Below are 25,389 nucleotides of genomic sequence, written 5' to 3'. Positions count from 1 at the left end.
TCAGTGGCTTAACACCAAGGTTTTTATTCCCATTCACACTACAAGTTCAACAGCAATTGAGGGAGATTGGGGATGGAGGAGATTGTTGCACAGTCATTCAGTTGTCCAGGCTGGTGAATTCATCATCACATGGTTGATCCATCTGAAACATGTGGCTGGGTGGGCACCATGGTAAAGGGAGAGAAGAGGTGGTGAAAGCAGGCCATGCCACTTCTCTCATGGTCATTTGGGCAGAACGTGGCACATCGTTCCCCGTATTGGTGTCTTCCCCCTCTCTCTCCTTGGCATTCATCTCTACTCTCTCAGTGCAGCTTGCTGTACCAACCTCTGCTCTGCCATGAAAGCAAACCTTTGAGAACAGCCCCAGCCACTGATAGAAATAGAAGTGGTAGATAAATACCCCAGCTTCCTCACTCCTCTGTCTGGGACATTCTGAGGCTCCTTCTACACTGATTTCCAGAGTTCTTCAGTAGCATTAAGCTCCAGGTGACCACCATGGAAGCTGGCTCAATACCACACTCTATGTTGTCTTCACTTCCTTCCACTTATCTGAAGATAGTCTATTAATCCTTGTCTTGGTGTCTACTTCTGGGGGAATCCACATCACAAAACCCTCCAACTACAAAGGAGACAGGAAATACAGAGGGGCACATGGGATATTTGAGATCCACTGTCTCTGTAACAACCTGCCTGTGCAACAAAGTGTTCCTAGTCGAAAGCATAGGAAGAGTACTCCTTCCTCAACGATTTTTTGGAACAGTTTCAGAAAGATCGGTGTTAATTCTTCTGAAATGTTTGATAGAATTCACCTGTGAACATCGCTAATTATTAGAGAAGTGCAAATCAAAACTACAATGAGATATCACCTCATACTAGTCAGACTGACCATCAACAAAAAATCTACAACAATAAATGATAGAGAGGGTATGGAGAAAAGGGAACCCTCCTACACTGTTTGTGGGAATGTAAATTGGTACGGCTACTATGGAGAACAGTATGGAAGTTCCTTAAAAAACTAAAAATAGAGCTTCCATATGATCTAGCAATGCCACTCCTGGGCATATATCCAGAGAGAAACATGGTTCAAAAGGATATATCCACCCCAATGTTCATTGCAGCACTATTTACAATAGCCAAGACACAGAAGCCACCTAAATGACCAATGACAGATGAATGGATAAACAAGATGTGGTATATTTACACAATGGAATATTACTCAGCCATAAAAAAGAATGAAATAATGCCACTTGCAGCAACATGGATGGACCTAGAGATTATCATACTCAGTGAAGTAAGTCAGACAAAGAAAGACAAATACCATATGATATTGCTTACATGAGGTATCTAAAAAAATGATACAAATGAACTCTTTGCAAAACAGGAACAGACTCACAGACTTAGAGAACAAACATGGTTACCAGGGGGGAAGGCAGGGGGATAGATTGAGAGTTTGGGATTGACATGTATACTCTGCTATATTTAAAATAGACAACCAACAAGGACCTACTATATAGCACAGGGAACTCTGCTCAGTATTCTGTAATAAGCTGAATGGGAAAATAATTTGAAAAAGAATAGATACATGTATGTGTATATACATATATACATATATATATATGTAAAACAATCACTTTTCTGTACACCTGAATTTAACACAACATTGTTAATCAACTATACTCCAATATAAAATAAAAATTATTTTTAAAGCATAGGAAGAGATGCCTGCCTATTATTTGTAATCTATTTCTAAGTTTCCAGAGTTTAAAAGCCTGTGGTTTTCAATGAATTGCTTCTTAGCATTGTGTGTCTGAACCGACCACATAATGAGGCTTTGTGATCACACCCATCCTCTTTACACTAATGCTGAGCTTTGATTAATGAAGTGCTACCCATTGTACGGATAGGAAAAATGATTCAGGGCTAGTCACTTCCCCTAAATTAAATACAGTTAGTGTGATACTTGATATAACATTCCAACCATCTCCTGTTCAGAGTCCAGTCCCCCACTTTTTTTTTTCTTGTCTCTTCACATTACACCTATGTCCAAAGTTATTCATCCTGGTTTTAGGCTCTTAATTCCTGTGTCCGCATAAAAGAGAAGGAAGAGTTACACTGCTCAAGGATTTAAGCTGTTACTTAACCTTGAATCTTCTTGGCTCTTGATTTAAAGCCTTTCAAACCTTTTTTAAGAGAGAGAGACGTTTCTCATTCTAATATTAATATCCTCACATTCCATTACCACCTGAAGGAAGTAACATGAGGCTCAGAGAATGTGTATGGGTCAGAATCTCCAAGAAAGAACTCAGCTCCCTTCATCCATCTATTTATTTATTTATCTCCCATTCATTGAGCACCTACCATGTGCTAGAGACTGATGCTGATGGTGATTCTCTTATCCATGAGAATTGTGCAGCCTAAGAAAGGCGATACCAAATGCATACATGTAGCTCATGATAAATACGAGTGCTAAGTTACCCCAAAAACGTACACTTATGAGAGCTCAGAGGAAGAAAAGACCCCAGCTCATTGGTTATGCAAGTGCATACATAATCCACTGGGTATTTATTTATTCATTCATTCATTCATTTAAAACAATGTTGGTCATTTACCATGTGTTAGGAAATGTGCTAGCTCTATGGATAGAATGCGTGAATAAAAACGACCCAGCCCCTGCTTCCTGTGGTGTCCAGAGTTTAGTGGGTCAGAAGCATGGGTTATCTCTGGATATGATGAAATGGGTCGGATGGCTGGGATCTGGGGAGATGAGTGTTTTCCAGGCAGAGGGATCACTGTGAACACAAGACACAAAGTGGCTACAGGCAGAATACTGAAAAGAAGGCAGTCCATTCGGTGGAGAAGAAAGCTCTGGGATCGTGCAGGAAAGGATGTCAGACTGAATCTGGGCTTTCGGTCAGGCTTTGGAGGAACTTGACTGCCTCTCCCAAAGTCCTGGCAAATGTGTGATAGACACATAGGAGACTCTGAAGTTGTTCCAGAAAAAAAGGCATGAGATGACAGATTTGACCTAGCAGGAAAAAGAGAGATGGAGACTGGAGGTGTGAATGCAGAGAGAATGCAGTTCAAAAAACAGAAGTGAAACACACACAGACCTGAACCTGGGTAGTGGCAACATAGTGAGTGGTATGGGAAGGGGCTGGGAGGTACTACGGTGATAGAAACTATGGGAGTCCTGATCCCTAGATATAGATGTTGAAATCAAGAGAGACAAGGGAGCAGAAACTGTGGGTGCTCACAGATAGTGATTCTCCTTCTATCTGGACACAAAGATAATACCCTTTTCTAGCATCCCTGAGAGATCAGCGTGGCCGCGTGACTGAGTTTTGGCCAATAGAATATGAGTGGAAGCCCTGTACAGGACCTCTATGCCTAACCTGTTAAAAAAAATCTCCTACAGGTGACCTCCACTCTCTCTTACCACCTGCCTGCAAAATGGAGAGACTTCCAGAACTCAGAGAAGGGAGACACAAGACAGAAGGAGATGGCATCCCTGAATACCTGCCTAGAACAAGGGTCAGCTGGTTTTCAGACACCATACCAATGAATGGGCATGGCTGCGTTCCAATAAAACTTTATTTCTGAAAAGAGGTGTCAGGCTGACTGTAGTTTACCAACCCCTGGCCCAGAGTAAAGCACTCCCGCCCACAGACCTCACTGGACAAGAGATGCAAGATGTTAATTTTTACTTGTTAAGCTTCTGAGACCTGGGATTTGTTTGTTATGCTAGTTAATTTTGGCATATGGGAGAGGAAGGAAAAAAGCCTGTAAAATCTCCCCATGTTCCTCTGAAAATGTGAGAATCTATGGGATGTAAGATATGAAATCCCACCACAGGTTTTAAACAATTCCTTAAAAATGAGTGTGACTGGGGAAAAAAGCCCCCAAATTGCTAGAAACTTCTGGGGAGACGCAACCTATGAATATCCCAAGGATTCAGTATTTCACTGCTTAGAAATGGAGTGAAATGACGGCTAAGGGCCCCTTCTCCTGACACGGCATGATAATTGGGGTTTAGACACATTCGTTTACTGATGGAAAATTCTGCTGTCTGCATTCCAGAATTCAAAAGAAAGAAGGGAGAAAAGAAGCCTTGGATTTGCGCCAGGTGGAGGAGAAACTGAAGAAGTCTGTCAGCAAGCCCTCAGGTAACAATATCATAATTTAATTTTTTTTCTAACAATGGGGGAGTAATTAATGATACAGTGTTCCCTTTTCCTGTTTCCATTTCAGCCTAGCAGAATTCACAGAGTGTAGGTGTGGTGTGGGGTGTGTGTGGTAAGTACGGTGTGTGTGTGTATATGTGTAGTATGTATGTAATGTGATGTTTGCATGTGTGTGGTGTGATGTGGTTTGTGTGTGTGTGTGTGTGTGCGTGCACCCACTCAGAGCAATCAGAGACAGGAACAGCAGGAGCTTGTCTCTGTAGGGTTAACCGTGGATTTATTTACTTGGGAGCCCCATCAAACAAGGGCCACATTTTTGCCTCTGTAGCAACTTGCAGGTTCCTCAAGGTGTTTTAATTGGCCTGTTAGCTGTGAGACAGGTTGATAGACCACCCCGAACCATTCAGTGCGGCATTCTTAAAAGGCAGATGTGAAGGCCTTCCTGATTTATTTGCATTTGAAAGGAGAGAGGACAAAATATCATTCTGGCTGGCTACCCCATTGCCTTCTCTTAGAGAGACTTCTTGTGCCTAAGTGACAGAGGAATTTCAAGTCACCCCAAATGACCAGTGGTGAACATTCCAGGGCAAGGTCACCTGAAATGGCTTACTTTCTCTCTAAGGCACTCTAAGTTTCTCTCCGAGGCACTTGAAGATCTGTAATTTATGCACTGGGTCATTTATGCTGTGGATCTAAAATGATTTCAAAATTGGAAATTATTTTCCAAATTATAGAAAATATGCCTAAGAAATGTGAGAGCAAGGGGTCCATTTTCAGGTTACTTGGGCCAAAGTTCAGATCTACAACTAAACAGCTGTGACCACTGACAAATCACCTCCCTTCCCTGGGATTTGGTTTTCTTCGGCAGTTATAGGTATTGAAGATTGAGTCAAATCCATGCTTTCCAAAATGTGTTCTAAAAGATATCAATAGTAAGTTATGTGCAAAATTGTTCCAATGATTAATTTAACAAGAAGTTGTGTTCCAGTGCCATTAAAAAAAGACATGTACACGCTGCTATATTTAAAATGAATGACCAACAAGGACCTATGTATAACACAGGGAAACTGCTCGATACTATGTAACAACCTAAATGGGAAAGTAATTTATAAGGAATAGATACATGTATATGTATAACTGAATCACTTTGTTGTATACCTGAAACTAACACAACATTGTTATCACTTTGTTGTATACCTGAAACTAACACAACATTGTTAATCAACTATACTCCAATATAAAATAAAAAGTTACAATGAAAACGAGATGGACATTTATTTTTCTTGCAAGTGAAATAAGTCCAGAGGTAAGCAGTCCTGGCAGATCCTTGTATCTTCCTTCTCCACAGTCCTCAGCAATGACTTCCATCTTCAGTCACCATGTAGTTCAAGATGGTTGCCAGAGCTCGCCATTGCATCTGCATTCCAAGTAACAGAAATGAAGAAGTATAAAGCATGGCAGACAGAATGGTCTTCTCCTAGCTAAATCAATTTCCTCTAAATAGATTTTCCTGAAGTCCCTTGTGACACTCTGTTTTTACCTCATGGGCCAGAATATGTAGTCACATGACCATACCCCGTTGCAAGAGATACTGTGAAATGTAGTATTTTAAGTCCAGGGTATTGCCAATGTGAATAAAATCAGAGTTCCATTACCAAGGAAATTGAAGAGAATGGACATTCAATGGAAATAAACTGTCTCTGCCATAATGGCTAAGTAAGTGTGCAATATACTGGATTACAGCTGAATAGATTTCTTTTCTGTACATTTCAGAGATTTTTGTATGCAAATGTACATTGTGACACTTCCTGTATGATATGTGTCCCATAATTATTTGATTATAGATTCCTTTCATTTCAGAACATCACATGCAAATTAGTATTTAAGAAATAACTTTGAGGAAAACTGCATGTGATGATCTCAAGTGTCCTTGGTTATTGATGAGGTGTCAGATGATCTAGATCACGGGTTCCCCTCTCCCTCACCAGATCTCTGGCAGTCAACCCTGATTCTCATTAACTTTTTCCTCCTGCCGACCTTCTGGGCTCTTCTGACAAGCTCGGGATGACTCTGGAGCCCTCTGTGGGCACTGAAGGGGACACCTGACAATCTCTTTTTCTTCTTGGTCAGATTTAGTCACCCATTGATGGGTTTTTACTGAAGTAGCATCATGGGGGTGTTGGGCACCAAAGTCAAGTGAGGGTGTAATTGGAACCAATCAGAATGAAGTGTTGCGCTTTAGGAAATGCTTTTTACACAGCAAAACTTAGAAACAGCACAGTTATAATTTAAAGGGCCAGTTGTGAATTTAAAAAAACAGACAAAAGTAAAGAAAATAAGAAAATGGCTCTGCCATGTGTACCCTTCATGCAAGGCTCTGTATTTGTTCCATGATACATGATGATGCCAACATACAATTCTAAGTCAAAGTTTTCAAGGGCATAATTGTCCCTTTAATAGAGAAAAAATGATTTCCTACTGTGTGTGAAGCCCTCTGTCTTTGTCCTTCAGAAGTTCAGTCAAGCAGAGAGAAAAATGTTAAACAAAAGTCAGAGGAGTTCCGGAGGCCTTCATAGAGTAGCGGATGGCTGATAGAGAAAAATATCTGCTGGAAGAACAGCTGAGCTCTAGAATATGAAGTGCATGTGACTGAGCCTTGGCTACCTCACTTTTTAGACTTTGGGAAAGTTATTTAACTCCTCTGTGCCTCAATTTCCTAATCTGTAAGATAGAATAGAGAAGATTTCCATTCTTGAAAGTAATTTTGGCTATTAAATGAAATAGCACACTTATTACTTTCCCTGTCATGTATGCATTCAACAATGGCTTTACTGCTGTTATTGCTATTATTATGAATATTAATATATTTACTCTTCTTCATGTTTTCATGGCAATATACCAATGGGGATACACAAAGGATAAAAAGATAGTTCTATCTTGGGGAAAGGGGTGGGGTGAAGAATAATTTTATATGATAGCAACTTGGGACTGAGTTACAGAAGAAAGAATGTTCTAGGAGATGAAGGTGTCTCAATGGTCATCTAGACCAGCCTGTCAATCAAGACATATGACCTCATTTGTGGTCCATGTTGATTTTCAAATGAGCTTCATGCAGCCAGTTCCAACCAGCAGACCTGTTGTTTTAGCCAGAATGGTCTATATATTTGAATTTGAATGATTCTCTCCTATTTTATGACTGTCCAGTCCTTATAGGATTTTTACCTGGCATATTAATGTGTTTATGTAGGGGTCCTCTTCTAGGGGAAGATGTTGCTAAAAAGAGGGACAGTGGCCAAACCCTATAGAAGAAGTGAGGTCTGGGCTGTAATAAGACTCGCAGTGAGGTCAGAAGTCAGGAAAGTAGAGAATAGAATAGAATGTGGATAAGGTGGTCAGACCAGGCAAGACATGTGGAGCGAGGGTGTGCGAGCTCACAGGACCATTCAGAGCTGATCACAACTGTTCTTAACCATGGGATGACCTGGGGAAAGTGACCCCCCACTTCCAGCAGCCTTCAATTTCCTCATTTTTAAAACAGTGTGGGTTAATGGAGTCAAGATGATCACATCCAGATTTCTGATTCCAATTACACAGTTCTCTAGAGGCAGAGTAGAAGGACTTCATCAGAAGGGTATTTCTTCATCCATATGCTATCCAGAAGTTTCTGGGTTTTTTTGAAATTTCTTGTAAGAAGTCCCACTATCTAAAGAATAATTCCCAACACCACAGTTTCTTTTAATAAGCAGTTACATCATCCTTCTAGACACTACCAACTACAGCCTCGAAACAAATGGGTCGTTGGTTAAAATGGAGTCTTTGGATGTCAAGGTCACCCAGAGTAATAAGGTATATTTACATTAGGTTGGAGCCTTCTGTCTCTCAGTCCCCTTCCTTCTGCTCATGGGGCAGAGCAGCAGGGCAAGATGTGCTTTCAGTTTCTACAGGAGATGTTCCATACCTCTCATCTTCAGCCCTGTGTTCACTGAAGTGTACTTAGCCATGTTTCACAACATTCCTGTTCATACAGCATATAAAAGCAAAGCTAACATAGAGCTTTTGTGATGAACATATTTTGTTTTTAACTTTTAAGGCTTCTTGAGGATACGGAACCTTTTTCCTTATGTCTTAAGCCTTCTTTCTTCCCACGTATACAATAGGAGTATTAGATGGTAACATATTTCCGTGAGGCTTGGCAACCATCGAAAGAGGAGGCATCCAGAATGTACATAAGCTATCAAGTTCCCCTCTTACCAGTGGCACACAAGACATAAAGTTACACATTGAAGAGCGTCCTTCTCAAAGCAGCTTATTCAAAGGTCTTGAAAGCAAATGTCATCTGTGTTTTGTCTTCATGTGTGGAAGCCACCACTGTGGCTGGGAAGGGTTTCTCTGCATTGGCTAGACTCCTAGCACCACCCTCAGTAGCCACACAACTTTGCCAGTCTGGACTGAAGTCTCAAATCTGTAACTTGAGTATTATCATGTTTTTTATAGGATTGCTATGTGGATTAAATGAAACAGCAGTTGCCTGTCATATAGTAAAGATCAAAAAACTGTTGATGTCTTCCTTCTCTCCTATTTGCAGAATGGTTTCATTTATTCAAGGCTTTTTCCAAAATGTACTTAGTTCATTTGTTTGGGGCCTGAAAAACTTAATACCAGTGATAAACTGAATTTTTTAATTAACAAATCATCGAACATCTATTAAGTTTATAAAATTGTGCTATGTACCATGGGAAATATAGAGTCAGTCCCTTATTTTAAAGGAGCTGAGTTGGAATGAAATTGCAGAAACGCTTTCATAATTGAATGGCTGTGAAAGTCTGAAATGCAATATTAGGAGGGTTGCTCTATGGTTGTTTGGGATTCAGGAATCAGTAGGAGAATCATTGGCATGTCTGTGAGCTCCTCACGGTAGGCCCCCTGCACATGCCTGTAGTCTATGGCACACAGTGGACATCAGTGAACGTGACTTAGGTGATGGATGAAGAAGTGGATGAATGGATAAATGGTGCGCTATTTTTAATTGCTATGACCAGCATTAGGCTTACAGATTTTGGAGATCAGCTGTATGAACTAGGCAAAGTGAGTACAGTAAGTCCCCTACATACGAATGGGTTCTGATCCAAGAGCGCGTTCGTAAGTCCAATTTGTTCATACGTCCAACAAAGTTAGCCTAGGTACCCAACTAACACAATTGGCTATATAGTACTGTATTATAATAGTTTTATAATACTTTTCACACAAATAATACATAAAAAACAAACACAAAAATTAAAGAAAACATTTTTAATCTTACAGTACAGTACAGTAGTCCAGTACAACAGCTGGCATACAAGGGCTGGCATCTAGTGAACAGGCAAGAAGAGTTACTGACTGGTGGAGGGAGAGGAGGTGGGAGATGGTAGAGCTGAAGGGTCATCAGCAATAGGAGACAGAGGGCAAACTGCAATTTCACTCACGCCTGACGTTGATGGAATACACGTTCACATCTTTGAAAGTTCACAACTTGAGGGTTTGTATGTAGAGGACTTACTGTAGTTGTCTCTGCTCCAGCATGTCTGAGACCTCAGCTGGAATACTTAAGTGAGGAGTGACTCAGTGGCTAGAAGCTACTGAAGGCTCATTCATTCATGTGCCTTGCACTTGGTATTGACTATAGGCTGTCAGTGATGGGAACACCTACATGCTGCCTCTTCACGTGGCCTGGGCTTCTTAAAAACATGGAGGTTTTAAGGGTGACACCTCAAGAAAGAGATCCAGGTGAGGACAGTACCCCCTTTACTCACCATCATCAGACGTCATTCACTGTCACCTCCACTCTCCATTACTCAAGGCAGCAGCTGCAGATGCCACCCAGGTTCAAGGAGAGGGGACAAAGGCTCCACCTCTTGTTGAGGAGGGAAAAGGTTTTGGAAGAGCAATCAGAACTAGAAATACTGTAACCATTTTTAGAAAATCCTCCACAGATATAACAAATATGAATAAATGAATGAATGAAAGAATGCTCCTGAGATCAGACTCACTCAAGTTTGTGCAGAGGCGGGGATATTGAAACACAGTTGTTTTTGGAGAGTTGGGGCAGGGAGACCTAGGGAATAGAATTTGATTGGTATGTTGAAGACTTAGTAGAATTTTATAAGTCAGGGGTGAAGGGTCTCTTGGAAACTTATGGTCTAAAGGAATGATTCAGGGCAGCACAAGTGCAAACAAGTTAAGCTGATTTGACAGGAGAGCTGAAATCATGTGTAAAAAAATATGGGAGGGAGAAAATCCTGAAAAACTCTCACTGCTGATGATTGTGGCCTTGGAAACTCCATGCAAAGCTCACCTTACCATCAACATGCCTTGGAGATGGTGGAGGGACACATGGGCCATATTTCAGGTCAATCATCAGTGAATCAGAAAAATGCACTTGAGAGAAGACAGGAGAAAAGGAACAGGCATAGAGGGCTGGTTCTTATGACTCTGGGGGATGTAAGAGAATCTACAAAACAGACAATTACTCAACTGCTTTCATTTAAAACAACACTTAAACCTTTTCTTTCCTGAAGGAAACTGAAAAGGAAAAGAATGAACTATCCATTTTCTGTAACATCGGAGGCCAACACAGAGATGGAGAGTGCTCTCTGAGGAGAGCAATGGAAGGTCACTGCATTTACACAACTTTGTCCCCGAGCTTGGAAAGCAGGCTGACATGTGAGGAACTTTTATTTTTCCCTCCGATGCTAATTGAATGTGCAGATAGAGGGGTACCAAAGTGACTATATTAAAATGAAATATGTCTCCCGAGTACCTGTTTCCATCCATCCTCTTGCCAACTGACCTCCATCCCAGCAGGATGATAACTTTTTCCGGCCAATAAAGCCCATTTTCAGTTATTATTTCTTTTTGTCTCTTTTCATATCTCCATGGAAACATTCCAGTAGCTGCTGGCTAGAAAATTAGCCATCTGAACTCTGTTTCTCCCTCTCTCTCATTTTCTTTCTTTCCATGCCTCTCTCTTCTCATCAGATTAGTGAGAAAATTCAGCATTGAATCTCTTTCAAGCTCTTGGCTCTGCACAGCCTGGTTAACACATGGAAGGGGCTAAGATTAAACCTTAATTTAACTCTGTCTCTCACCCAAACGTCACCAGACTCCTGGCCCAGTTTAACTTTCAATCATTTTCTAAAAAGTCTGGAGGAGTGCGGTTCCTCACTGCCCGTGTCTCCAATGTGACCATCTTCGCCTGGTCAAATGCCTTGTGGTGAAATCCAAGATGGCATTAGGGAGGAGAAGGAGAGTGAGAAGAAATGAATATTTATTGAGTTCCTGGCATATGTCAGGCACTTTAAATGCATTATATCTTTCAATAGAACAGCCCTAAAGAATAAGTATGTGTTTCTCTAATTCTTTTCAGAGAGAGAAACTGAGGCTTATGGGGGGTGGGTAATTTTCATGTCTCAGTTCACATTGATTTTAATGATTTCCTTGCACTGACTGTTGACATATCAATTGTCCCTGAGGCTGGATTAGCCACCAGATTGCCTAGTGACCAGCACAAACCCAGTGATCAGAAGTGCTCATGGCAACTCTTTCAATAGCTGTTGGCATCCTTCATTTGCAGACAGGTAATTAAAGCTCAAACAGGTTCAATAACTTTATTGGAATTGTTGAGACTGGAACTCATTTCTGCTGTAGATCAAAACTCATGCTTGTGTGAACTAGATTTGTAATTTTGAACATCTGCTCCATGGTCAATCCACCTACAAATCATACTTTCTCCATTTCGTTCTACATCTCTTGGAGGACTTGATATTGCCCATTCAAAATCAAAACAAAGAAAATATGAGGAGTACAATGTCTTCAAAAGGCATCCTGATAGAATGGAAAGGGTTAGTTGTGGGGTTTATTTGTTTCTGTTTTTGACAAATTAAGACTAGTAATATTAACTCTAATAAGTCAGGCAAGCAGAGATGGGACAGGAGCCCAGACCAGACCTGCCTCTAGAGTGAGAGACCCAATCTTTGGGAAGAAGAGCATGGTACCCAAAGAGGTAAAGAACTAAGTAGTAGGCCAAACAAGATGCTGCTATTCAGCAATGATGAACTTCAGAAAGACCAAAGGAGTGAAACACAGGGATGGAGCAAATGAGATTCAGAAACCCAGAAGAGAGATAAAAATTCAACATTAGACAAGTCCCTCAGAAAGTCCAGGTTATATGCATGAAGATCCGTTTATCACATTGTTGTTCATTCATATTGGAAAAATTTGTATAAATACATTTTCATATAAGAATCACTGAATACATACATATACCCCTCCCACAAAGAACTATTACTCAGCCATTATAAATCGTTAAAAATATTTATGACAAAGAAAAATAATTTTAAGCCCCATTACCCTCCTCCCCAACAAATGATAAGATACAAAACTGTTCTCTCTCTGAATAAACTCACTTGTGTAAAAATATGTAAAATGAACCTAGAAGAAATCATGCCAAAATATGCATGATGCATGACCCCAGACATAAAATTTGAGGGTAAATCTTTTCTCTTTTTTTACTTTTTCTGTAATTAATATCTATTTTTAAAAATTAGAATATATTACAAGAGGAGAGATGTGGGCCAGGACCCTGGGACAGGGCAGGCTATCTGTTGGGGTCAGCCATGTACCGTTGGTAGATGGGGCACAGAGGAGTTGGCCAGCATGGAAGAGAGTCAAGAGGCAGGAAAAAGAGACACTAGTAGGTATCAATGTCTACTCTGTCCCAGACCTATGACATACGTTATCTCACCCAGTCTTCTCATGGCCTAGCTAAATACCTATGATTATTCCCATTTTATCAACATTAAATAATGTGTCCAGAGTCAGTCAGCTCAAATGGTACCAATAGGTAAAATACTACTGAACACTCATGTGCCACAACAAACGCTGAGAACCATCCACACATGGGTCAGGTTAGTCCTTGCTACAGACCTACGCAGTAGGTACCATAAGTTCCTGGATCCTACAGATGGGGAGCATGAAATACACTTGACCCCCAGTCCCATTCCAATGCAGGTTGACTCAGAGTTGGGCAGTTGACTCCAGTGTGCCTTAAACTACTTCAGGTCACACCCAGAAAGGTCTGCAGTGGTCAAGATGAGGATAAAACACAGAGTTGTCTGTCTTAAGAGACAGTACACTCTTTCAAATACATTTCAGAATCTATGACTAAATAAATGCAAAAACTGTAACAGCCAGGCAATCATTGAACAAGACTGTCATGTCATTCCAGCTCCATCACTAATGTATTGTGTGATCCTGTTAGTTCTGTCTGGAATTCTATTTCATTTCCTGCATAAAGAAGAAGGGGTGTGTTTTGAAAATCTTTGAAGTTCCTTCCAAGTCTAACCTCGTTAGGAAAGACATCTCTGCACTGAAGTCTGTGCTGCCCCCCCCCCCTTACCTTCATGGCTTAGTATCCTTTTTACAATGCATGTACTTTAAAAAATTTTTTAAAGACTTTTACTTTGAAATAATATTAAAATCACAAGAAATTGCAAAAATAGCACAGAGAGTTCCTGTGTACCTGCCACTGAGCTTCCCCCGTCGATTACCAGGAAATTGGCATTGGTACTATTAACTAAACTACAGAGTTTTTTCAGATTTTACTCATTTACATGCATTCATCTGCTTAGCGTCCTTTGGACATCAGGATGTGGAGACCAACAGCCATTCGTCCTTCTTCGCATCAACGACTTCTTCCTCGCATTTTACCCTCCAGCAACCTTGATCTTCTTATGGGTCCTAAGTATAGCATATTATTTGTGTGGATGTGCCCTGGATCCCAAAGTGTCTTTCTCACGTCATTATGACCCACCAGTGTCTCAGGTTAAAAGACATGCCTGCTCTGCCGTTTCTCATAACCTCTTTGTGATTGCATGCTCCAAGGCCAGCTCCCTTTGGGAATCTGTCCTCCTTGGGCAGTGGTCCATCCTTACTTCCTGGTGAATTCTGTGTCTAACACCATGCCTGAGGCTGTCTGGACTCATAACACATACTTGTGGGAGGAATGAACCAATGCAACCTGAGATCTTAACATCTATTTTCTTGTATCTTGAAATGTGTCTTTAAAGAGCACCTCTTTCACCTTACAAAGCTTTTCACAGAAGGATCATTAATTTGGAAATGAAAAGTACAATATATATAGGATGCGTTGCAAAAAAATAAGGAAGGAAATGCATACACCAACTATCACCACACTGAAGGCTCTACAGTACCATTTTACCATTTAAGAGAGAGGCAAAACTGCTGTGCATATAATTGAATTTTAATGGTGAAAATAATATTCATTCTCACTATGCGTTAGAGATACTATTTTAAAATTATTTCTAATATAAACACTTTCTCTTCAGCCCTCATTTTCCCCCTTTCTCTCCTGCTTGCAGGCACAAATTACTGTTAAGTTGGGCTAAATAATGAATGAAACAGTCAGTGTCATTAATGACAAAGTGTAATATTGAGTTGATGAGACTTCTTGTTTGCAAAGCTTTTCTCTCTCTCTCTGTCTTTTTTTTTTTTTTTTGCGGTACGCGGGCCTCTCACTGTTGTGGCCTCTCCCGTTGCGGAGCACAGGCTCCGGACATGCAGGCTCAGCGGCCATGGCTCACGGGCCCAGCCGCTCTGCGGCATGTGGGATCTTCCTGGACCAGGACATGAACCCGTGTCCCCTGCATCAGCAGGCAGACTCTCAACCACTGCGCCACCAGGGAAGGCCTCTCTCTCTCTTTTTTTCCCAAACATTCCTCTGCAAGGATCGCTGGCAAAATAATTCACATTCAAGTGAGTATCTAATTGAAAGATTATGGACCCATAGAAATGTAGACTAGTGGTCTGATATCCTAAGGAAAAATAAATGAACAAAACAACCTTCCCTTGGGATAATCACACTTACTGGTGTATAACAGTCTTGTATTCAGAAGAAGAGCTCCCATTTTAGAGCTTATGCAAGTCTCACAAAAATAAGCTCTCAACTTATGAGTGTCCATCACTGCATTGGGGAAGGGTTTACTTGGGCAGAAGTTAATTGTGTGCTATTACAGTTGCTGAAGTGCAGCATGCCCTGACATCAATTTCCTGTCAGACACGTTTTTTGAGATGTGAAGTTCATATATATGAACATCGCCTTGGAGAGGACCATCCTTTTCCCCAGATCAAGATGATCTTGAATCAGTAGGCAGGGTGGGATGGGGCCAGAGTCTGAAAAACTAAGTGAGGGCTGGAATGCTCCAGAAGCTCTAGGCTTGATTCTCATCTGTAATGTTTTCTAGTTTTACTTCACTACCTGGCAAGGCAGGTATCCTTACTTCCCCCAACCTTGGACTTTTATAGATAATAAAATTAAGACTCATAATGGTTATACAGTCTCTAAATAGCCCCTGGAACAGTGAACTCAGAAGATATGTATAGAGGGAATGAATGAATATTCATTCTGGAGGTGGGATGACTTCTATCACGGGTTTGTAAGACTAAAGACCATGTGAAGAACTTTAAGTATCTGCCATAACAATGACAATCAAAATTCTAACTAGGTAATGTCTATTGAATTTATTCTAAATCATGCCCTGAGTTAAGCCCTTTAGATATAACTACTCCATTTAATACATCACAACTACTCAATAAAGAAGATACAACACATCTTCCCAATTTTTGGATAAGGAAATGGAGGCTCAGAGACATTAAGTATCTCACCCAGGTTCAGAGTGGTATCTAGAAACTGGCAGAGCTGGGACTGGCACTCAGTCCAGTGTGACTCACATCCATTGTTTTGGAGAACACACACCAATGTCCCTTTTTATGAGTCACGGCATAATCAAGTATTTCCAAGAAACATTTCTCTGACCTAATAAACGTGTATTTACTCCCACTACATAATAGGGTTTGTGGTCGTTGTTGAAATAATAAATGCATCTCAACATCTTTCTCTTTTTGCCTTTGCTGCTGCAGAGCTGCAGGCTAAATTCATCGCTCAATCACAATAATTTTATTAGTCCTCAAAATAAATGTGTTCTCCTATTCTTCTAAATAGATTTTAAATTTCTGGTTCTGTTTTCACTGCCTTAAAGCACATTTTATTGTAAGCCCTTCTGAATCATTTTTGAGGAGATCTGGAAAATTAGGAAGAACTTTCAAATCAATTAACCTTATCTTGCTGTAAGGTAAGATCACTTTGCAGATCATGAGACAAAGGAAGTTAAGGGACTTGACCAAAATAAATAGCTGGCAAATTCTGGAACAAAGACACTTTCCAATTTTCCCTATTGTGTGTACAATGATTATTCCATCTTATTATGTCACATTTTGGATATGGGGAATATATATTATTTTAAAAAATTAAATGTTTGGAAAGATGATCTCAGTTAAAAGCAGAAACTTACTGAGTATGCTGTGTGCTTTGCCCTTCACTCCAAGTTTTATTTAGACTATTTTAATGTTGTCCCTTCAACATCAATTAATTTGTCCTAGTTTTCTATTTCTGTGTGTGATAGTCTATATGTCGACTTGACTAAGCTCTAGTACACAGTTATTTAATCAAACACTCATCTAGGTGTTGCTGTGAAGGTGTTTATAGACTTGGTTAACATCTAGAATCAGTTGACTTGAAGTTAAAGAGATTATTCTCAATAATGTGGGTGGGCCTCATCTAAGCAGTTGAAAAGTCTTAAAAGTTAAAACTAAGGTTTCCTGGGGGAGAAGAAATTCAACCTCAAGGCAGCTTTAACTCCTGTCTGAGTTTCCATTCTGGCCTGCTCTATGGATTTCGGACTTGCTAGGTCAAAAGAATCACATGAGACCATTCCTTTAAATAAATAGATAGATAGGTATATCAAGATAGCTATAGATATGTATCTATATCTATATATCTTATTTTAAATAAATTAATTAATAATTGGTTCTGTTTCTGTGGAGAACCCTGATTCATAAACTGTGTAACAAGTTGTCACACACTGAGGGGCTTAAACAATACACATTTATTACCTTAATGTTTCTGTGGGCCAGGAGTCCAGCACATTTCGGCTAGGTCCTCCACTCAGGGAGGCCATCAGCATTACCTGGGAACCTGCTGGAAATGCAAATCTTCAGGCTCTACCTCTACCTATTGAATCAGAAATTCTTAGGGGTGGGGCCCAACAACCTGTATTTTAAGAAGCCCTCCTGCACACTAATTATGAGAATGACATCTGTAAAGAAGTTAACTTTCTCCCCATCTCAGGTAGCTCTGCACATGGTCCTGTCTTTAAATTGTCATCTGTTAGCTTCACCATTTCTGAAACTTAACTTCAGTCTTTCAACACACTCTGACTATAGCCTCCAAGCTTCCAGATCAATCCAGTCTTCCCAATCCAGAAATTCTGCAGCATAATTGAGACCCGTAGTTCATCGATCCTACTGCTTTTTTGTATTATCTGGCATCCCTGGTAGTTATTAAAGCTATTTCACAAATTTCTGATTATTCTCCTTTCCAGAACGTGGTAGAACTGCTCCTTGACCACCTTTTGAAGTTAGATGAAGCTTTGTGATTTGCTTTCACAAATGAAATCTGAGAAGAAGTGACATATGAATTTTAATTGCCAGTGAGATTCCCTGACCTTCTTTTCTTCCCATTGCAACAATTGTGGAAGCCAATGTTGAGATGGAGCCTTCATCAACACACCCTGAGCGACCACAATGAACAAAGGCTGGATCCATCCTGCTTGAGAAATAAATGTTTGCTGTGATAGGCCATTGAGATTTGGGGCTTATTTCTTATTCCAGGGTAACCTAGACTTTTCTGATGGCTATAACCTCTCACGATGTACATTTTTTCCCCCTACTATGACCATAGCCATCCCTTGCAAACAGCCTTCATTCCCTTGCCCATTCTCTGCTCATCAGACTACCCTAGTAACCCCACTTCCCACCCTGAAACCTGTTGGATTAGTCAGCATTCTCCAGAGAAACAGAACCAATAGGATGTGTGTACAGAGAGAATCATTTTAGGGAATTGACTCATGTGATTTTGGAAGCTGTCAAGTTCAAAAATCTTCAGGGTAGACCAGAAGGCTGAAGACCTAGGGACGAGTGGCATTTTGAGTCCAAAGACAGTCTTCTGGCAAAATTCCATCTTCTTCCAGGGAAGTCACTCTTTTTTCTCTAAAGGTCTTCAGCTGATTGCATGAGGTCCACCCACATTATGGAGGGAAATCTGCTTTACTCAAAGTCTTCTGATTTAAATGTTAATCTTATCTAAAAATACTTTCACAGAAACATCAAGGATAATGTTTGATCCAATATCTGGGTACTGTGGTATAGCCAAGTTGACACATAAAATTATTCATCACACCTAGCTATACTGACTGTCTTCTCTCTCTGCATGTGTTGCTGAGGAGCTGATTGTGGCTGAAGAATGTTGCAAAATGGGCTGAATGGATGCATTTCAGTAAGTGACCACACATCTGAAATAGATGTTCAATCCAACTAGACAGTACTACGGTTTCCAGGTAGATCTACCTTTCCAGCTCTGGAGATGCTGGTTTCACAGCCATCCTTCCTCTACTATCACCCCCACTGCCACCACATTCTACTGGTGACCTCACCTTACATCTCAAAGAAGAAGGATACAATTAGACATAAATTTTCCATCTTTATTTCTCCAGGGAGACTGGTTGCCTGTGTCTGTATTCGCAATCTCTGGCTTCCCCCCATGTGATGGAATTAGCACCCATCTCATCCCTAAGACAACTCCTTTGCTTATGCTCCCTGTCCCATGCCCCCTTGCTTTCTCAAGGGCTGTGTTACTCCAGGTTTTTTTTGTTCTGTTCAGCATCATCAATTTCTCCCTCTCTACTACATCATTCTCATAAGCCTCCAAATCTGCCATCAGATAGCCATCCAAAATAAAATCTCCCATGCCTCCAAATGCCCTGGCCTTTTTGTATAAGTGTTCACAGCAACGCCTCCCCCTAAGAGTTTTCTCTAGTGTGACGGCCATTATATCCCTCTTCCTTCATTCACTCCTTACCGCCTCATCAGGGCCCTCAGAGACCTTCCCAATACTTCCTATTGTTATAGTAGTTTCCTCTACATAGGACTTATTTTTATTACGTATTCCTGTATCTGTTTACTTACTCATGTGCGTGTTTATTACCTGTCTCAGCCCATTAGAATATAAGCGAATTGAAAGCAGGTCCTCAGGCCTAGGTATGCGGCTCCAGTCTGCCTACCACTATCTGAATACTGCATGGCTGAATGCCCTCCGCCCCACTTTCTAGGCAAAATGCAACCAGCTTGAAACCTTATCTAGTAAAGAAACTGGGCTATATATAAAGGAGCACACATGTCTGCAGAAATGCAGTTCTGGGTAAAAACAGCACTTCACGATTTACAGAAAGAGGTAGGGCACTTAACTTTTGAGTCTAACACACCTGCATTCTCAGATTTGCCTGGGGATACTGGGAAGAGTATTTGCTTAATATTCTTCCCCATGTAAGGGGATTGCTTCCAAGCAATAGAGCAGCCTCCACCAAAGGCCAGCCCCAGGCTCCAGGTCTCTGGGAGAGAAAACTACCCGTGGCTTTGAAAAGAGATAACTGTTTTTTGCTTTGTCTCTGTATTGCTGTTGTGGTTGGTTGGTTTTTTGTTGCTTTTTTTCGTTTTGTTTTCAGCTTTCCCTACCCATCAAGATTACCCAAAAAAAAAAAAAAAATCTTGCATCCCAGTTCCAAGCATGGAACCCTAAAGCTAAAATACTCCACACATTTATGTTGTTTCCTTGCTATAATTTTTCCGATGTAGGTCTGTGGGGTCTAAGGGTATGCACAGTTTTAAAGGTTTTGAAAAGGAATGCCAAATTGCCCTCCAGAGAAACAGAAACACTTTATCCTCTCCCAAGCCAGGGATGAGAGGGTTAACCCCCCATGGCCTGGTCTGCACTACACATTATTCTTTCCTGACTTTGCAATTTGAACACCAGGGTGCTCTTTCCTCTGCAGGGGAGGGGCAGAGTTGCCTGGTGCTGGCTCCCGCATTTCCACAGGTGCTAAAACCCTTCTTAACACCCTGATCACCTCACCCACATGCATTTGGTAGAAGGCAACCCAAATCCCGTCTTACCCTGCCTCACCAGGCCTTTGAGTACTTTGTAAAAACCAACTCAGGCTCTCCTTGTGCAACAAACAAGGTCAGGAAGCAGGCTTCGCACCCCAGGGTCCATGATCCACCACCCTCTACGCTTCTAATACTGTCTCCTCCCAGCAGCCCTCACAATAATGGACACATTTTCAGCTTTCTCGGGTCGGGCAACTTATCAAAGAGAACTCAGGGGTCTCACGCAGAGCTGCAAGTGAATCTTAGCAGCTTACTGCAAAGTACATCATGCAAGGACTTGTGTTCCATTTTCATGGATTATGGCCTCCGCCAGACCCTGGGAAATGAAGTTACCATCCAATACGTGCAGGGCTCTGCTGAGCTGCAGAAACTTTCTAAGGCAAACAGATTTTCTCCTTTTATTTATTTCCCAATGTCCTTATTATTTTGAGGAAGATGGCGGCATGCGCAATGCATTGCAGTCAGAATTTACAGGGCTAAGTAAATCTGTAACATTGCCATTAGCTGTAGGATGAAGGAGGTGATGGAACCACATGCATCTCATTGCATCTCATCTCATTGATGTTACCTTGTTCCCTTCAGGTGGTTAATGTCTGCACTGGTTCCGTGAGCAAGTTATTTATAATAGTTGCAACCACATCCACCGATGGAACACGCTGCACACCAGACTCGGCTGAGGCTCCTATAAGCGTTGTTTGGTATAATCCTCACTGCAGTGTTAAATATGAGCATCTACATTTTGCAGATGAAGAAATTGAGATTCAAAGTCAAGTCCAAGGATCACCATCCTGAGCACAGGTACAAGTGTGTGAGAAATGCAGAGCCTCAGGCACCCTCCCCTCTAGACCTAGAGAAACAGAACCTGAATTTTAACAGGATCCCTGGGTGATTCATGAGCACATCATAGTTTGCAAAACAATGTTCCAGGTCACACAGCTAGTCAGGAGAGCACCTGAGATTTGAACCCTGGTCTCAAGAATTCTTTCTAGCATGCAGAGCTGTTTCTTTTATATTAGAAAAATGAGAAGGAAATTCTCTAGCTTCCAGCAGGGAGCTATTATTGTATGACTATACCACCATTATCTTGCTGGTCTGTGTGTGTGTGTGTGTGTGTGTGTGTGTGTGTGTGTGTGAATTGTTTATTCTATCAGTGTAGGAATATAGCTACCAAAGTAGCAATATCTCTGCTGTAATGGGGTACAAATATAAAGGTGTTTTCATAAGTAGAGAATGCCTGCTAGTTGCATGTTCATCGGTGACACTAAAGGATTATTTACCTATCATTAAGATATGAATGCTTTATCTGGTACTATTTTACCTGTAGCAGACATCGTATTAAACATGCAAACTATTATGCTGTCCATCCATTGAGCTGCATTCCAATCCTATGTAATATAATATAAATGATGATAAATAAATCCAAGGCAATTTGTCAGGAAAACTCTCCATCCTCACTCCCCTGTCCTAACTCGATTTTGATGGAAGACACTAAATCCAGGAAGCCGTGTACCACTTTGATCTTTTTCAATGTTTGTGCCCAGCTCATGTGGATCCTGTAGCACTAAGTTAGAGAGAGTACTTGGAAAATCTTTACTGTTTATAAAACTAGTTTCTCTGTAATGGCACACTTGCACAGATGCCCTGGGAGTGCACAGATGTCCTGCACACTCTGAGTCATCTTGCATTTCCCAGTGTAATTGATTCCCCAACTCCCAAACAGTTCCCTGTTCCTTACTTCCCTCATGGCCACCCTCCAGTTGTGCAAAGTTTAATAGAGCTATGTCTACTATGAATTCTGCCTTGTCTTTTTGTCTGCCTGTTTTATTTATTTCAACATTTAATGCATTAGCGTTCGCTTACAGAGACACCAGAAAACAATCTCTCTTCTTTAATAATGAATGCATTCAGCAAGGCAATGTGGGTGCCTTTTTCTCCATAGACTCTAATAACTAAAAAGGAAGGAGGAAATAGATTCGCTTTTATCAAACACTTACCAGGTGCCTTAGTACTATGCACACATCACACACACAGACACACATATAGACACACATGACACACACAGAATGCACACACATACCATATATGCACACATATGCAAACACACATAGGAAACACATCACACACACAAACACACACACGTAATGTTACTGAGCCCACAAACAGAACTCTGATAATGGTATAAAACTTAGTCTGCAGTTAAGAAAACTGATGCCCACATTTTGCAAATAAAACACAAGTTAAAATCCTCTGGTATAATTTTTTGTTTGCATTTATATCAGCACCTCTGAGGACACTTTTCTTCCTCTCCCCATGTCTAGAGGGAATGTTCTTTATTGAAAGCAATCCATGTGTGCATTTATTTATTTATTTATTTAGGCCAATCTCACTCCTTTGGCTGTTGATTCTTTTCATCTCACACCAAGATGTAACTAAATCATGGATTTCTGGGAATTTTTGTTCATTATGAATACAAATGGTCTCTTCCAATGTTTTGAGATGTGCTTGGCCGAACGGAAAAAAAACGGGGTGGGGGGGTTACACCCAGAGCATATAATTTTGAGTTTGACTTATTGTTATTGTCTTCTTGCCAGTACAATTTCTTACTGATTACAAAATTATCAAGTGTTGTTGGGCTACTAGAGAATTTTGAGCTTGTAGTGATGACAAGAAGCGCTTGAACAGAGAAACTCTACCAGCAAGCAGGTGGAGACAAGTGTTTACATTATGAACTCTTGGGATGTGAAGCCACAGGGGTTTTATCAGGAGAAAAGTCAATGGGAGGTTAGTAACAGGAGGACAGGCTGTTGCTGTATGCATGGCTACCCCCTGGAAGCAGGGAAATATCATATGTGGACCAGAATGTCTAAGAATCCTAGCTGCTGTGACATTGGGGACAGTCATGTGCTAGGAAACCTTGAACAACAGAGGCTCCTGGAGGAAAAAAACATAGTCTTGATCTGCAGCCTTTGCTGATTTCTGTAGTGTAAACATTTCTACCATGGTCAGTTTCAAGCTGTCAGTGGGGTGTCACTGAACACAGATTTGGTAAGAGTTGCACTCAACTGTTGCCATTTGAGGTGTGTGTTGCTTCCAGCCCACCACTGGTTTGGTGCTTCTTTCTTGCACTTTCCTGGGAGCACTGTGTGTTAGTCCGAGAGTCCTCCAGGAAGTGCACAAAATGGAATCTAAACTGTGAGAGACAAATCAGGAGAAATGCCCGTGAATGATGAAGGTGAGAAGAAGCCAGAGCTAGAGTGGGAGGGGGGAGCTTTCCGGCCGAGATGCGGGTCAGACTTCTGCAAAAGGAGAGAGGGCAGGAAGGAGGGTGGGCTGAGAAAACTCCTCAGAATGCAGTACAGCACTAAGAAAGTCTTGCCCAGGCTGATGCGGGGCCCTGAGCAAAGATTCCTCATTAGTGGTGATCTGTTAGAAGCTGAAATGCCCCAGTTCTAAAGTCCTCAGTGGAACTTCTGGTCTTTGGCTGAAAGAGACTGAGAGAGAGAGATTGCTTTGGTGCGAGCACCACACAGGATCCTAGACCCAGAAGCTGTGGCAACTGGAGTATGTCAGCTCATTACAACCCTTGTGGGAGGTTCTATCTTGAAAGGAGATTTGAGAAACTCCTTCCATGGCGACCACACATCTGAAAGCAGAGGAATGTAAGGAGAGGCAACCTGGTGAAGGAGGCCCACAGAGCTTCTGTATCAGAGTTCCTGAGTTATGTATTTTAAAATACAGATTCCTAGGACTTTGGGGCTGTGGAATCAGAATCTTTGGTGCATTCTACATTTTTAACAACCTTCCCAAGAATTTTTTTTTTTTTTCAGATCAAAGAAGAGTAAAACAACTCCTGGTTTGGGAGCCAGATCCTACCATATCAACTTGGAGAAAAAAAGAAGTTACTTTAATTTCTTAACTGCAATTTTTTCATCTATAAACTAGATATAATAATAAAGTGATGAACTGGATTTTCGTTTTTATTCTTATCTTTTTCTTTCTGATGATAACTAGATTATGGATATAGTTGTCTGCTAGTCAATCACTGTCTGTGATGACAAAACCATGTCATAATCTTCCATATCTCTCTGAATGCATGCAGTCCTACCAGATTGTAAAAGTCATTAAGATACAGATTCCTTACCCATGTGTTTCTTCTGGAGGCTATTGGCCTGAGAAGCCCAGAGTTGCACCAGGAATAAAACAGATATAAAATTTTAGAAGGATTGTCTAGTAAGTCAACACAGAGATGGTGGAAAGGGCAGGTTCTTTGGAGCTGGATAGAGCCAACGACTTAAACTTTCTGAGGCTTAGTTTGTCCATTTGTTAAATGGTTATACCCCCTACTAATTGTGTGGTTCCTTGTGAGGAATGAGAAGGAATAGTGATATATGAAGACAGGTGCATCTTTGGGTGCACTAATCCCGTTGCTCAGATGCAATGCTGAGGAAATAGTGCAGAATGCTGACACCTTAACACCAAGATGTTCATTACAGGATTATTTATCATTAAAAAAAATTGGGAAAATTCAATTGTCAAGTAAAGAAAAAACAATTTATTCATGGTTTCTTAGTACCGGTTGCACATCAGTCTCAAAAGAACTAAAAATTACTGAGAATTGTATTCCATCCAAGAGACTCTGAATAAACTGGTTGGGCTGGGGGGGGGTGTACCCAGGCACTTGAGTTTTGCCAATGTCCCTCCCCCTCATCTCAATATGCAGCAGCCCAAATATGATAGAATGTTTTAAAACCATAAATATAATGTTACTGAGCCACTAATATAACACATACAAGGCTTATACTAAGCCCAAATAACAAGAAACACCAACAATGTCCAAATATATGTATAAATAAGAGATCAGAAAGAACTACAAGATGATCTATTGTTTCTGAGTGGTAAGGGTGTTTTTGTTTTTCTTCTCACTTTTCTGAACTTTGAAAACTTGCTTTCATAAGCTTGTATGACCCTAATAATAATTATAAGTAGAAAGTGTGCATAGAACTTCTGACAAGCTGATTATCCCCCTCCAAACTAAAAATATCAAGTCAGGGAGCCCTTCTGTCTGTTCTTCTGCCATCCTGGTCACTCCTTGTTC

This window comes from Grampus griseus (genome assembly GCF_964374135.1).
Source record: "Grampus griseus genome assembly, chromosome: 2".
Taxonomy (NCBI): Eukaryota; Metazoa; Chordata; class Mammalia; order Artiodactyla; family Delphinidae; genus Grampus; species Grampus griseus.
The sequence above is the reverse complement of the archived record's forward strand: the minus strand, read 5'-3'. Positions refer to the sequence as shown.